A 12,016-nucleotide genomic window follows, 5' to 3' on the forward strand; every position below is an offset into this window, starting at 1 on the left:
GGAGTTAGCCAAATTTCGGGGTTGTTGATATGTTCCATGATTATGAAAAGCTGAGGTTGCATAAAGATTGCTAATGAGTGAACCTTGAACCTCATTCGAGGACGAATGATCCTAAGTGGGGGAGGATGTAAGGCCCCGTTAAAAATTTCTACTCAAAATCCGAGAGCTCGTAGTGCCAAGCTAGGAATACGTGTTAGAAATTTGTAAGCTCGCCGCGGTTCGGACCCTTTGGACTGATCTATGCATTAAAAGTTAAGGAATAATATTTTCCAGAAAAGTACATTTATGCGATCCGTTATGTGGTCGCATAATAGCTATGCGGACCACATAGTTGCTGCAGAGGCAAACAGTTTGATGGTAATTTTGAGGTCAACTATGCGGCCAACTATGCGATCGCATAACCAATATGCGGGCCGCATAGTCATCGCATAATACCCTTGGAATTTTGCGAAGGGCAGTTCTGCGGTGCATTATGCGACCGCAGAACAGGTATGCGGACCGCATTCCTGTCGCATACTCGGGCAGTTTGTTCATTTCGCGGACCGCATGTCAATTATGCGATTGCAGATTTTGTCGAGGCTCCTATTTTCTAACTTTTAAAACCCGACCCCATCCAATTAAAAACATCCCATTAGACCCATCTTCTGTTGTTTTACTGCATATAGAGTGAGAGAGGAAGTTCTAGGGAGAGAGGGAGTGATCTTCATCAAGTCCCCACTCAATTCTTGCCCCAAATCCTTGAAGATTGTCAAGTGAAATTACTAGGTCTTCACCCTAAGAGGTAAGAACTTGTGCCCTAATCTATAATTTCAAAATTTCTATTAAAATAAGTGATTAGCAAGTGGGTTCATGGGTATAAGGGTTGATAATCTTGCATGCATGAGTGACAATAAAGTATGGGGAGGTTGTGAGTTAAAAAGATAGCAATTGGGTGTAAGATGATAAAAATCTCTCACAAAAGGGACCTAAAATCACAATGCACACTTAGTGCTTGATAATATGCTCAAATGAGCTAGAATCTTAATATGTCTCTAATTCTTGGTTCAATTTGTAATTCCTATAAATAGATTGAAGTGCTAAGAGTCCCGAAATTTTGTACGAATTTGAGGAATGCTCTATTGAGGTATGTACGGCTAAAACCCCTTCTTTTTAGAAATTGAGGTCCGTTGGTGTTTGTGTAAATGCGGTAAGATTTAAAGTTGGATTGATGTATTGATTATTATTTCACATAAATTGGTGTTGTAACTTTATGTACGAGAAATGTGTTCCTCAATATGATCAATGTGCTATTCTTCATAACTTAAAAAGGTGCGAAGAATATGAATCATGTATTGAAATGCTTAAACCTTAAATCAAGATTGAAACTGCATTTGTTGTGCCATCTATGTGAAATCTCATCTATGCTTACAATTTAAGTTACTCTTGTGTGCACTTATTATCCTAAATTGCTAAGCGAACATTGAAATTGGGAATGATGTGAAATGTGGCCTAGTGCCAAAAATGATGTGATATTTGTGGCCCCAAGTTCCTATGAAATGATATATGTGAAACAAAGATTGAAACGAGATGATTAATGAGAAAGGAACAACGCCTTGGTAAGGCAGCCTAGCCGATCGGGCCGAGATCGGATGCCATGCCGCAGACATGGTGGTATTGTGCTGATATTGAATTCCGGAAAAGGGAAATGAGATTGTGATTGAGGTATATGGCTCACATGAGGCAACCTAGCCGATCGGGTCGAGATCAGACTCTGCTCAAGATAGCGGTGGTATTGCGAACAATGATGAACAGTATGAAATGCCCCAAACTAAAAGCGATGGAAAACTTTGTGAAAGTTGTATGATTCTTTTATTTGATGATGTGGTGACTGTTTTAAGCTTTCGAGTTATACTTGTGATTTCCTTATTCTTGTATGATAGTTCTTTCTAACTAGATGGTGTTTAGTTATACATACTAGTACTATTCCATGGTACTAACGTCCCTTTTGCCGGGGGGCGCTACATTTTTAAATGAATGTAGGTGGCTCTATAGTGGACAGTGCCGATCGCGCGTAGCGGAGTGTCCTCCTCTCGAAGTCTTGGTGAGCCCCTTTCTCCTTCAAGGGGTTATGGTGTACATCTTTTGTTGTAGACTTCCACTTTTGAGGTATAGCCGGGGCCTTGTTGCCGGCATTGTCACAATTGTCTTTTGTATCCATAGAGGCTCTGTAGACGTTTGTGTGGGTTATGTATGGGTGTTGGATGGGTTAATGAACTGCGTTGTAACTCTATACTCCGGTTCTTCTAAACTATAACTGTATGAAATCTTGGAAACTTAGCCATGATTTAAGATTCGTGATATAAAAATGAACTAACAATGTTGAATGTATGAACTTTACTGTTGTCTAAATGAACGAAAGCATGGTTCCCTTAAATCATATTGAGTTGGGTAGAAAGTGTTAAAGAGGCTTGCTCACTTGGGTTCACTCGATTGAGCGTCGGTCGCACCTCCCGAGGTCGGGGCGTGACACTATGTAGAGAGGGAAGCCAAGATAGGTATGAGGAGAATCTCTTCTGGTGAATATTGTGATTTGTAGAATTCTGGTAACATTGTAGTGTAAGACACAAGAAGGAACCATGAAATGGCTTTTGCTGCTATTAATTTTCTGGCCAGAGGTATCTTCATCGTCTCTAAGAATGGTCATTATTATATTGAGGGAATTCTTTGTACCATATGTGAAAATGATCACATCATCAACAAAGCTAAGATGGTTGATTTGAGGACCCCTTCTTTCCATGTATAATCTATTAAAAAGCTCATTATGTGTTAAGTCATTCAGCATTCTGGATAACAATTCAGCACCAAGAATGAAGAGAGCAGGAGACAGGGGATCACCTTGTTTAAGACCCCTTGTGGATTTGAAAAAACCTTGTTTGGTACCATTCACAATCACAGAGTACCTATTGTTGGACATAGTTCTCCAAATCATATCAATGATGACTTTACAGAATCCCATTCTTCTGAGCATAATACAGGTGTAGCTCCAAGAAACTCTGTCATATGCCTTTTCCATGTCAAGTTTGATTACCACGTTAGCCTTTTGATTAGGTTTCTTCTGAGCCTAATTAGTAGGATTTGTGAAGTGAAATAAGGGTTTAGGGCTTGGGATTTTGGAGAGTGTAATTTGGGGATTTGAGGGACTAAATGATGTCAGATTTTGATAAAATTGGTACAGGTAGACTCGTGAGTGAATGGGATTTCTAGTTTTGTGATTTTTGTCGATTTCGAGATGTGGTCCCGGGGGTCGGGTTTGAATGAATTTCGGGATTTGGCCTATAATTTGGTATTTTTCTTGTAGAATTGGTTCCTTTAGCCTATATTGATCGTATTGTATTGCTTGTGGCCAAATTTGGGGCGTTCGGAGGCCAAGTCGAGAGGCAAGGGCATTGCGGAGTAGGATTTTTTCTCGGTTGAGGTAAGTAACGCTTTCAAACTTGGTTCTGAGGCTTCGAAACCCCGAACTACGTGTTATATGGTTAGTATTGAGGTGACACACATGCCAAGTGACAGGCGTGCTGGCGTGCACCTGAGAATCGTGACCTGGTTCATTCCATGGCACTGTTTAATGACTCTTTCTTGTTTTTATCCGAGTTTCCATTATGTGATAAAGTAATAGAGCTGTAAACATGCTAGATACCATGTTAGGGCTTCATGCTGATACTCTTAGGAGCCCTGGGGTCATTTCTTGCTGTCTTTCATTGACTTCACTGTTATTTTGTACTCGGTCGTATTCATGCATTTTTTATCATATCTCAGTCTCGGTTGTTATTATTGTCATAGCATATCATTATTTTTGGGCTAGTTTCCATGGCATTGTGAGCCCGTGGGTGAGACTGGAGAGTTATGAGTGAGTGAGGTCGAGAGCCTGGTTGTGAGTGATAGTTATGGGGTCGGGCTGCCCGTCGCAGTAGTTATATTGATTATGATAGCGCCGAGCCCCTCTGGAGTCTGCACACCCCCAGTGGGCGCTGATGATATTATTGAGGGATGGATTTCCCTGGACATGGATTTATCCGAAGTATTGATATCTGGAGATGGATTTCTCCACAGGGTTGGATTGCCCTTTTTCCTCGGTACTGAGCGACTTACAGTCAGTGTTGTATATGTTCCGGGATGGATTTCCCTGGGCCGGATGGCCATAGACAGTACCGAGTGGTTGAGCACTTTAGAGTGGGAGTACATTGTGCATTTCATACAGTCAGTGCATTGGCATGTAGAGGTAGTAGAGTTATATATCTTAAACTCTTCAGACCTGTATTCACCTTATTACATTGAGCTGTCTATTTAACTAAAAGTATGCCTACGTTTCTGTACGTCGTTTCTATTATATCTGTTGAGGTTGAGTTCGTCACTACCTTTCAGTCCATAGTTTGGAATCGTTACTTACTCAGTTGGTGTACTCACATTACCCCCTGCACCTTGTGTGCAGATCCAGGCACTTTTGGTCCTAGTGGCAGTCGGTGATCGAGGCTTCAGGCTTTAGGAGACTATCGAGGTATCTGCACGGTGTTTGCAGGCCTTGACTCTCCATCTCTATCTCTAGACGTATTTCAGTTTGTTTTCCTTAAACGTTGTAATAGACTATGTTCTCCTTTAGACGCTCTTGCACTCTGTGACACCCTGGTTTTGGGCTGAATTGTATCTTATCTTGGAATTTCTTATGTTCAAATAGTTTCTTAAAATGTTAAAAGCTTGCGTTAAATTTTTGCAAACTTATTGTTATTGTATTGGATTGTTGAGTTGAGGCTGGCCTAGTTCCACAATAGGCGCTATCACGATGGGTTGAGTTTTGGGTCTTGACATTGAGTGTTCCTCTTTGTCTTATTCAATTCGCTAGCATTATTGTTAGTATGATATCTTTCATTCATAGATGGCTATTACTAACTAGAGTTTGACTGCATTCTTGGATTCGAACCTATTTCATCTTGCTGTTATTCCTACTTATTGCAATTACCTTTTTTTTCCAGTCATTCTCTAGCCGAGGGTCTAACGAAAACAGCCTCTCTGCCCTTCCAGGGGTAGGGGTAAGGCTGCGTACATCTTACCCTCCCCAGATCCCACTTATGAGAAACTACTGGGTTTGTTGTTGTTGTTGTTGTTTTAAAAAAAGAATATTTTCTATTCAAGTTGTAGAAAAAGTATTTTCTTTCATTTCAATAAAATGAGTAGTTACTTTTCTTTTATTGTGATACCTAAAAAATAACTCAGTATCCGTCCTTTATTTTATTGATAAAAATTTTATTTGGTGTTGTTTCTACTATGATAATGTGTTTCTTCTTTATTTTCAGATTTTTTTATGTTTGATGATTATTTTTGTCAACGAAAGTTAGCTAAATTCGACATCATAAAAAGAAAGTACTCATTTTGTTAAAATGAAAGAAAATACTTTTTTTACGTCATGAAAAAAAAACTCATCTTATTGAAATAAAAAATATTTTTTCTACATCATGAAAAATTACTCTAAATAATATTTTCATATATTTAGGGTTAGGGTCGAGGTACGGGTGGGGTGGGGTGTGGGTGGGTGAGATTGGGGGTTGAGCTGGGGATGGGGGTGGGTGGGGTGGGTTGGTGGGGGTTGATGTAGATGATGAAGGTTGAAAAAGAGTTTTGGAAAATATTTTCCATTCTCTTGATAGGGAAAACATTTTCCTCCAATTGGAGAAAAACAAATTCATAAAATATTTTTCAAATATTTAAATCAATCAAATATGAGAAAATTAGAAAAAAAATTTCTTCAGAATATGGGTCAAAGATAGAACTTTAAAGTTGAGCATTTCCATAAGTAAATGTTGGACATCATCATGACTCCATTTGGGTTGACGATATTTGATGGATTAACTTGGGTTAGCCCTAAATAACCCATTTCCAAATCATTCTTGCCCAAACCCTTTGAATTTTTTGCGGATTGAACATGTTAAATGAGTTTGGGTTAATTTTACTACCCCTAAATCAAGTCATTCAACATGACATAGTGGTTATCCATTTTTCTCAAGGTCTACCAACCTTTGTTTATAGGAGTCCAACATAGTCCTAAAGTTCCTAAGGAATTTAACATTTTTTGCACCCCATACATTTCAGACAACAAAACTCGTGGACTGACTCATACGGTTTGGTTGAAGCTTGGGCAGATTATTGATAGTCTCCACTATATAATTTATCAGGTTTTCCCTCAGGGTGAGGTTCAAGACCGCTACACACTTTCCTATTGTTCAATTTGAAAGTGATTGTCACAACCCGAAATTTCACCGAGTCGTGATGGCACCTAACTCAACCCGCTAGGTAAGTCAACCAATGAGTAACACAATCTAAGACAAAATTATTAAATAAATATAAAAATAAAAACGCAAAATTTAATATAACTATTCCAAAGGACTTGTAGTGAAAGTCATGAGCGACTAAGAATAGGAATATTGTTGGTTCCGCAAGTACACGTAAGTATACGTGACCGTCAAGTAATAAAGTGACTCGAAAGTAGGATGTCTGTTACACCCCATATTTTCGTACGTGAAAGTACGCCATAAGTAAATTGATATAAGCTCGGAAATCAGATGTTACATCCCGCATTTTTGTACGTTAAAGTTTCGTTGTAAGTTAATCGACATAAGCTAGGGATTGAGATTATTTTTGAGGTTATAAGTAAATTCGAGAAGGTGAGAGGGTAAGCGAATCGAAGAAAATGAGTTTTGTCAAAGTTTGACATTTTGAGATAAAATACGGTCCAAGCTATAATACCCCGTGTCTATGGACTAGTGCCATACAAGGTACCACATGACCATGATAGTAAGGTGTATAAAGTGAGTAGTATTTTAAGTAATTTGAGATAATTCTTAATTATGTGGATAAGTGGATAATTATTGATTTTGATGGGAGATTAGCTAATTAATTTTAATCTTTGATAAGTTTAAAGAGCCTCCTAACGTGGCAGCACAGGCCATTAGGTAAGTGTGACTCTTAAGGTCATATAATAAGGTTGCTCATTTTGAGGACTTTGTGGCCAAGTCATCCTTATCAAGTGGGGCCCACAAAACCAACAATTTTAAGAGATTCCTTACTTCATTAGGTGATGCTAGGATTACAGATGGAGTTCAAGCAATTTGTTTGAAACTTCATGATACAATAAAGCGTGAGATTTGCGATTCTAAGGGAGTACAATGCAATCTTTATCAAGAATATCATACGGATTTTTCCCTACTTCGATCTTGCCGTCACGTGTTTGGTCGCGATTGTCGTGAGTTAGAGGGATTGTCAAGAGAACCGACTCAGGTATGTTAAGGCTATCCCTTCTTTCCTTTTGGCATAATCCATACGTTACAAACGAAACGAGCAAATGCACAACTTTCATAAATGACTCTATTCATAGAAATACTAGAGATGCCTATGTTCTTGATTTCCCACGTGTTCTATTGTTCTATCATCTGTTCATGGGTCTCAGAAAATACATAAGTTGATAAAGTTTATTTCATGACATTAATCAAAGGCATAATGGTCTTATGATGTCCCAAGAGATTTTATTGACGTACTTCTCATGCATTGCATTCATTTATACATGTACATTGACCCGTGATAAGATGACATCATATACGCATATATATATATATATATATATATATATATATATATATATATATATATATATATATATATATATATATATATATATATATATATGGGGTATGAGAAAAGGTTACGACGTTATATACGCACCACTACCCAATCAATTGGTATATGTTGATGATTTTGCCCACAGTGGCCGAGATGATATGATGGGACGCCCTCAGAGGCTTGATGATGTTATGTAATGCATATACCTATGCATCATACGACATTTATACGCATATGCATGACATTATAAATATTAAATGATTCACAGAGCTATTCAGACTTACATGTTGAGTCTTTTACTCCATGTTTCTCTCATGTCTATTATTTACTGGTTTTCATTCCTTACATACTCAGTACATTATTTGTACTGACGTCCCTTTTGCATGGGAACGCTGCGTTCATGCCCGCAGGTCCTGATAGATAGGTTGAGAGTCCTCCAAGTAGGTTATCAGGTCAGCGGAAGGTGTTGGTGCGCTCCATTTGCTCCGGAGTTGCTTATTTGGTCCGTATAATTTGGATTGTATTGATTGGTATGGCGGGACCCTGTCCCGACCTTTATGATACTTATCTACTCTTAGAAGCTTGTAGGAATATTTCATGTATATGAAAGATTATATGTCCTTGTCGGCCTATGTTCAGTGTACGAGTTATCATTTTGTCCTTATAGGCCCGTACATTATATGTATAAGCTGGTATATCATACTGGGTCCTCCTATGTCGAGTATTCCTTCATGTGTTATTCTAGTTATCTCATTATAGCTGATCCGTGTCATTTACCTATGATAGTATGACATGTAGGATACGTTATGTTGGTACTCGGTTGCGTAAGGCGTCGGGTGCCCGTCGCGGCCCATCGGTTTGGGTCGTGACTAAAGTGGTATTATAGAAGTTCAGTCCTAGGGAGTCTACAAGCCATGTCTAGTAGAGTCTTGTTTATGGGTGTGTTGTGCACCACACTTATAAGCAGGAGGCTACAGGGCATTTAGGACTGTCACTCTTTCTTCTAACTCTTGATCGTGTGGTAGAGCTCAGTTGTAAGAATTCAAAATGCTAACTTCTATTTTATTTGTACTGCAATGATACATACACCTGGAAAGATGGTTGGTAAGAGATATAGTTGTGGAAGAGTTGAGTCAGAGGAACTCGATTTTGCATCATGCTTATGATGAGTAAATATGAGGTCTTTAATAGATCATTTGTGTACTAAAATGTTTGAGCTTCTTGACAAGGAGCCATAAGGCATGAATATCTATCCACCCATATGGTAAAAAGCAACGAGAGAATCAGAAGGTACAAGTTTCAACTAGTAAAAAAAGCAAGGTAAAGAAGGATACGAGGTGCCCAGTTAGTGAAGATGATCATTACCTACAATTCAGGAAGAGAGATATGAGCATTCCGAGTTACCTTCAGCAGTAACAGAGGTATGTACAATTGACCACACCGATCTCAGTTATGCTCTATGGGAGCTAACATATATGGTTTAAGAGAAGGACGGGATATCAGGATCCAACTGGGGTTAGAGTAACCCAAAATGGTGGATGGTTGTTTGCATTAGTTGACATTTCTGAAGGATATTGCAAATGTGCTAATAGATCTCCTTGTGAGACACCCAGCTGGTGCACTCTAGAATAGTATATCTAGATACAAAAAATACTAGGATGTTCAACAAAAAATTACAAAGACAGGCACTGGAATCCTAGAAGGGATAAATATTACCTTAGTGTGGCTCCTGTCCCTAGTAGTGAGAGAATTTTAGTCAACCCGAAGAGATAGTGGATAGAGCAAGGGGAGCTAAAAGCAAAAGAATGTCTTGTTGATGTTTCCGGAATAAAGTGATAGACAGAAATATTAGCAGGGAAATAAGAAGAGAGACAATAAAGCATTGTGAGCAAGATGTGATACATGGATGACAACGGTAGATCAAAAAAATGACAGTATTACAGAGTCTATAGTCAAGAGAAGGAAAAGACGAGAGGTGACACGCCTTGAGACAACAAAGGAGTATAGGCCATAAAGTCATATCCCTATTTCGAGAAATACGTTTGTGACTCTAACATGATTACCAGAAGGAAAAGTTAGAGCCTAGAGTAACAGAAATCAGTATAGCCTGGTGAACATGATAAACTAAACATGAATTAGTGACTGAGTGATTTGATAATAGTCAGCATCATGAGAATTTTAGAAATTGCATTCCGGCGATAATAGAATGGACGACAGAAGAATAACCTTTAAAGGTCATTCAGGAAGACGCTTTCCTAAATCAAGAAATGTGAGCAAAGTTAAGCTTAAGGAACTATGTGTGCGAGTTACACTAGGTGTCACCCTTGTAATTAAGGAATTTTGGTATCCTTGGTACAGAAGGATTATCGCAAGGCGAGTAAGGGTCATCAATGATGTGAAAAGATGATGTAAAAGAAGAATATTTGTTAAATTTATTAATTTTAGCCAAGATAATGTTTTAGAGCTCAAGTCCAAACATATGGACTTATTTTCAAGAAGTGCAAGAAGTCCAAGAAGCTCAAGATTGATTTCAAGAAGCCAAGATTCTTTCCTTCTTAAAATAGGATTTATTTTATTCCTTTTAGAATAAGGATTTTCCTTTTAGTAGGATTCTAGTTTCTTTTCCTTGTAGAATAGGAATTTTACTTTCCTTGTCTTTAGTTATTTTATTTTCTTATTACAATAGAAACTGTAGTCATCAAAGAAGAGACTCTAGGCCTATATAAAGGGTTCTCTTGCCTAGTAGAAAGAGAAATAACGTTTTTAGGCTTGCCCTAGTTTTACAATAGAGTGTTTTTCTCTATTTTGTCTTCTTTATCCTTGTTTTTGGTTCCAAGCAAGGTGGTGATAGTCTTTATCTTGTTTTCAATTGCGTGTGGTGTTTATTTATCACGTTAATTGATATCAAGTGGTGACTTTCGGAACTTGTTTAGTTCTTGATCTTTCAAGAACACGTTTCTTGATCTAAATTCGTTCTTTTGATATCATAGAATCATAACTTTTATTGAACTAGTGCAACATCAATATTTACTTGTTTTGAATGAATAAAAGTCTTTATCATAGTTCATATTGTCATCTTTCACCTCATTTTTGAATCAACAGATTCCGAGTCCTAAAACTTGAGATACGTTATTTCTTGAAATCGACCCACAAACCACGTTTTCGTTTCAAGATCTTGATCCTGGTCGACTGGTTCTTTGTTAACTCGAAGAATCACATCAAAAGACGCCAAAGATAAAGAGGTAAAGCATCTATAGGTTGATCGTCGTAGCTCTAAATCTTAGTACTCCCCTAAATGGGGAATATGGAGTGATGTGGCTTTAAGTCAGAATTAAGTGGTTCTAGTAACTATGGGATGGTAAAGGAAGAATGCAATAAAAATGAGAAAGGGATGAGATTGCACTTATTCACCTCCTACGTATATTCTACGATTCCAGAACATTAAGCAAGCACGACGTCAAGGAGAGGAAGTAAGGGTTCCGGTCCGGGATGTTATTGATAAATAAGGAGCCAGTGCGAGAGGTAAGTTAAGATAAAAGAAATAACCCAAAAAATATTATGTGGAATGTTGATATGAGAATGGGCCAACAAGTAGCTAGTAGTTAATTCAGGAAGAGCCTAGTTATGGCTGGACAAGAGAATATAGAAAAATCAGCAAATCACGCAAGATAAACATAGTGAACCCCAACATAGGGAATTCAGTCTCGCAGATATGACTTCGTGACCCTTGCGAAATATTCAGATAGGAGTTGGGGTAGCTAAAGGTACCGTATGAGTGTAACGGAAATAAAAGAGAGTGCCACTGCGAAGACAGTCAAAATATCAACTCAGAAGCAACCCTACAAGCACAAGGGCGTGGAGGTAAGTAACTACGGATAATTATAGGCGAGGAAGGACATCAAAAATTCCGTCAAGTATACGATGTAATAAGCTCGCAGCTTTACAAGAGTCAGAGGGTCCTCCCTAAGTACTATAATGAAAGACTAGCTAAGGAAATAAGGAAGAAGGCTTCAACCTAAACATAGTAACTTGAAGGGGAAATGGTCATGTAAAAACAATCTCACTACAAATTGTATGCACTCCAAAAGAAAGTGGCTACCTACCGTGGCTAATGAACTGGGAATAAAATCGAAAGTAATATTCGAGACCATATGAGTTGCACAAAAATTCCGCCATGCGTGGGAACTAAGATAAGCTAAGTATGCACGCAACAAGGGGGCAGAAAGACCAGGAAAAGTAATTGCCTACGATTAAAGAAAGCTGAGAAGGAACAAACGGGATTATTCGATCAATGATCCAGAGTTAGTTATGTTATGAACGCACTAAAGATTTCGGAGTATTATCCGTGCATCATATATGTTGACAATCATAC

The sequence above is a fragment of the Nicotiana attenuata genome, unplaced genomic scaffold (genome assembly GCF_001879085.1).
Source record: "Nicotiana attenuata strain UT unplaced genomic scaffold, NIATTr2, whole genome shotgun sequence".
Taxonomy (NCBI): domain Eukaryota; kingdom Viridiplantae; phylum Streptophyta; class Magnoliopsida; order Solanales; family Solanaceae; genus Nicotiana; species Nicotiana attenuata.